Here is a 4714-nt window from a genome sequence, read left to right on the forward strand (position 1 = left end):
TGGACCCTACCCGTGCATGAATTTCATGCACCCGGCCTCTAGTATCCTATATAATAAAATCCTAATATGCAAATTGACCAACTGGTGGAATGACTGGCAGAAGAACTGGCTGCTATGACGCACACTGACCATCAGCGGCCAGGTGCTCAACACGGGGCAGATCCTGTGTTGAGCATCTGCTCCCCAAGGGGGAGGCGACGCGTGGTGGTGATCAGGGAGTGAGGCCGGCCAGTGGGTGGTGCCAGGCTGCCAGCCAAGGTGGGTGCCCTGATCACCCCGCCCACTGGTTGCCCCACAGATGGCCCTGATCGCTGGCCAGACCTAGGAACTCTATGCTATATATTGGGAACAGTCTCTTAGATTTAAGAATTAAAACCTGGCAAAGCTACTCTAACACTGAAAAAACAGGATGATGCAGCGATGACATGCTTGAACTCTGGTTTGCAGATTCTGACACTATAACTGTGTGACAAAGCCAATGAACTTCTCTCTGCTTCAGTTTTTCCACCTATAAGATGGGGAAAATGGTACTACTGCCTCAGAAGGATGTTATGTACTACTTTTTATAATCAGGGCAAAAAAATGTAGGTCCCCATACAACAGCAAGATGCCTTTCACCTGTATGAAAAAAAAGTATGGTCACTGGTGCATGCAGCGTCCTGGATTGTGAGAGGGATGTCCGACTACTGGTTAAGGCCTGACATCCCCTGAAGGGTCCTAGATTGCCAAAGGACACAGGCCAGGCTGAGGGACACCCCCCACCCCCTTTCCTGGGGAAGAATTTCGTGCACCGGGCCTCTGGTTTTGGATATAATTAGAGAAAAAACGCTGGTTCTAGTTGTGACGCACATGGAAAGGTCCCCCACATTAGGAATCTAAACCCTTAGAGGAAATGGCTCTCTACAGGGGTGAGTCCACCAACCACAGGAGAAAACAGCAAAGCGCTGAGATCATGAAATCGTCGTTTATTTGATAAATGAAACACAGCTGCTTTCCCCTTTAGTACCACGAACATTCGCATTTCTGTTTGTTAAATAGGCAAATGTACTTCATTTTCTACAGAGATGACAAATAGAGAAGCGGGGTCAAGAGGGTAGTTAACAGTTCTAGGAAAAACCAGAGCTTTTGCCACCAGAATCTTGAGGCCTTTTAAGATACTCCCTTTAAAGCTGCTTTTCAGTATTTGAATTTCTTTGAACATCAGCCAGCACTGAGGTTGCCCTTGTTGAGCACGAGCGATAAACACATGCAGTGACCTTGTAGTTGTTACTTAAAACCCTAGAGTGCCCCAAATCCAGACAATGAGTTCTTTATCCTGAAGTCACTTGATTGGCTATGAGAACCTTACTGCGGAAGGATGTCTGTGCTGATAATAAAAAAACAGCCGTTAGAAATAAAGTATCCCCCTTGAGTTTGTCAAGACATAACCCTGTCTGCCAGTCCCCCACCTTCCCTTCCTAACTGCAAACTTCAAAAGCGTCGCTGCCGAAACGGTTCCACAGCATGAACGCCAGTGGTCGTAAGTGACAGCTTAGCAGGTGCCACCTTTCCTCTTTGCTTCTCTCCGGCTGGCTATCTAAACAGCCATCCACTACATGGCTTATTTTAAAAACAGCTTTAGTGAACTATAATTAGCCACATAATTTCCACTTAGCGTGCACAGTTCGATGGTTTTCCGTCTATTTGAGCTGTACAATCGCCACCACAATGAATTTTAGAGCATTTCCATCCCCTCAGAAGCAATCTCATGCCCACTAGCAGGCGCCACGTCCCTGTTTCCTCTCTTCCCGGCCTCGGCACCACTCATTTCCTGTCTCTATGGGCATCAATGGGATCGCGCATACGGGCTCCTCTCACTTGCCCTAATGTCCGGTGTGTCATCAGCTCCTTTCCTTCTCGTTGCTGCATAAAGCCCCGCTGTGTGGCTGCGGTTCCTGTTCCTCTTACATGTCTTCATCTAACCCACTGTGAGCACTCCCTGTGTGGGCACCGGCCAAGGGACACAAAGTCAGGCCGCCTTTGCCCTGGCAGAGCTGGGATAACCCTAGGGCACACCCTTCCCCCCCACCCCCCAACTGGTGTAGGGCCGACCCTGACACCTGCTGAGAGATGCAAAGAAGGCGCAGACAGGAGAGAGGACTCGCTGGGTGGGGACAGGAGGAAGATGAAGAAGGTTGGGGGATAGGCAGCACTTCCAGATACATGGTGAGGCTCTGTGAGGTGGAGGGCAAGGCACTGAGGCAAGAGGAAGAGCAGGGGTGAGGCACAGGAGGCTGCCCGGTGCAGGCCGGCAGAGGGGCGGATGCAGGGCGGCCGGGAGGGAAGGCCAGGGCCTGACTGCAGAGTCACGGGCCCCAAATTAACACTCGGCTTCAGTTACAACCTTTATTGTCCATTATTGAGGAATAAAACATAAAAAGCAATCAAAACTTGTATTATTTTCTAAAAGTAGCTTTCCATCCTGAAGACTCGAGGCTCCAGCTTCCAGCTCCTCAGCCCAGAGTCTCTCGCTGGCTACAGCAGCCCACGCGAACTCCTTGCCTCTTAACACAAACAGGCAAAAAGCCTCTTGGGAAGCCAACAGGCCCTTCAACCCGGCCAAACCTGAGGTGTCAGAGCCTCCCGGGGGCTGCAGGAGACGGGTGGGGAAAGGCGAGCAGGCCCTCCGAAAGGCCCGGCCTCCCCTCGCTCCGTCCACCTCCGGTCAGCGCGCTCCCAGGACGGTGTTCACGCTTGGAAAAGCAGCGAGACGGCAGCGTTTCAGTAGTAGCCGAGGCACACCTTGTCCATGGACCATTTTATTCTGCAAGAAACAGGAAGAAGATGGTGAAGCAGGTCAACTCCGGAGACGCAGAGACCAACATAGCCCAGCGCGGAGCAGGCAGTCACTTGGGACGGGCCCGCCTCACGACGGCCACGGAGAGTGCAGCTATTCCCGCTGCTTCCGCGGGTCTCGTGTGGCTACAGGTGGAGGCAGAGGCCCAGCTGCCCACTGGCAGGAGGGAGAGCGGCGCCGCTCCCTTCTGCTCCGAGTGACAATGACCTTTAAGTGCCACGCGCTGGCTCACCTGTCGATGGGGTAGGGTTTCTCACAGAGGTTGGCCAGCACGTACAGATGCCTCAGAGCGTACTCGTACTGGAGGGAAGCAGACCAAAGACACAATCAGACATCGCCGCACCACGCAATCAGCTCTTCACTTTCATGGTGACAGAGGTAAAGCATCTTGAATAGCGATTCTTGACCTTTTTGGGGTCATGGACCCCCTCCCCACCTTTTGATAAGCTGGTAAGATTTATGAACCATCCCCCCAAGGCACCTGTGTGGGTGGGCAGGCCCCCGAGAGCACGTAGCCCAGGTGAGGCCTCCTGGTGGAGAGCCCTCAGGCCCCGCTCCCTCTGGCACCCAGCACCTCCCCTGGCCACCAGCTTCTGTTTCTTGGAACCTCGTTCTGGGAGGGACACGCGGATGAGGGAGACGGAGGGTAAGTGAATGCCAAGCTGGACTCTCACAGGCTAAGACCCGAATACCCGGGGATGCTCATCTTGAAGAAAACTTCAGGGGAATCGGAAAACTCTCACGAGGAAAAGGAGGAGATTCACTGTGTGCAATTCCAGAGGCAAAAAGCATTGCACAGAATATTCATCCGATAAATGGGAAGTTTTAAATTGTTAAATGAATAAGGAGAGAGCGTGTTAAATAAGTGAAAAAAACAAGCTTCCCAAACCAGAGAGCTACCTCCCGCGTGGCCAGGACCCCTCCTTGGAAGCCCACGTGACCACGGTGTGCACATCACAGCCTGACGGAGCCTTCGGCCACGATGGAAATGTGCTGCAGGGTCCGTGCGGGAGCCGCTGCCCATGTGTGGCTACTGGACACAGGAAATGTGCCTGGTGCGGCTAAGGAACTGCGCTTCACATGTTACTTCATCTTAACTATTTTAAATCTAAATTCAAGTCGCCACCAGAGGCTAGTGACTACCATACTGAAGGACACAGCTCCAGCAGGAGGGGCAGGCTCTCTCTGTGAAGGGCCAGAAGAGCAGGTATTGTGGTCTGTGGGCTGAATGACCACTCAGCTCTCCTGCAATGCAATGTGACCACCCAATGAAGCTGAGTCCCAGTAAAACTTTGTTTATAAAAACAGGGGCGTGGAGGGGACCCACGGGCTGCGGGCAGGCCTTGACCTGTGGGCCAGGTTGCTGATCCTTCCCCGAAAGGATCAAGCACCACGTGGTCCTGATCGGAGAGGAGGCTTGCTGGGACCTTTCACCCTCGGCACCCCTCCACCTCCATGGCCAGGGCCTGGCTTCGACAGTATTTCTTGGGGAGCAGCCAGAGCAGATTCAAAAGGGAGAAAAACCTGTGTGGCTGGTGTGGAGGGCAGGGGTGAGGGGGTGGGTGTGGCAGGGACAGAGGTATGAAGAGAAGGGGAGTTGAGACATCTACGGCTGGGGAACTCCTACCCACGGGGCCAGCACTTATGGTCAGCGAGTCTGACAACCTTCTTCCTCTCACCCCTGCTGAAGGCCTCTGAATGAGCCCATTGTTCTCAGCCTGGGTGGATCCTGCGACAAGGTTCCATGGACAGTGCTGTAGCTTTGGGGTTAGGATGCAGGGCAAGGCCCCGCTGGCCCAGGGGAGCCTGGGTGTAGCCGCGGCGGCCCCGCCCAGCCCGGCTTACCGTGGGGGAGTGCCAGTTGAAGCAGTGCGTGCG

The 4714-nt window shown here is 53.6% G+C and overlaps 1 long non-coding RNA gene across 1 annotated transcript; it reads right to left on the reverse strand.

The window, feature by feature from the left end:
• Nucleotides 1-2370: 2370 nt before the first annotated feature.
• LOC102751811 lies at nucleotides 2371-4714 on the reverse strand. Its single transcript, XR_435808.2, has 3 exons — nucleotides 4682-4714; nucleotides 3069-3136; nucleotides 2371-2803 (listed from the first exon to the last, which is right to left on the reverse strand). It is a non-coding gene; the product is annotated as an uncharacterized LOC102751811 (long non-coding RNA).

The sequence above is a fragment of the Myotis davidii genome, unplaced genomic scaffold (assembly GCF_000327345.1).
Source record: "Myotis davidii unplaced genomic scaffold, ASM32734v1 scaffold5622, whole genome shotgun sequence".
In the NCBI taxonomy this organism is placed as follows: Eukaryota; Metazoa; Chordata; class Mammalia; order Chiroptera; family Vespertilionidae; genus Myotis; species Myotis davidii.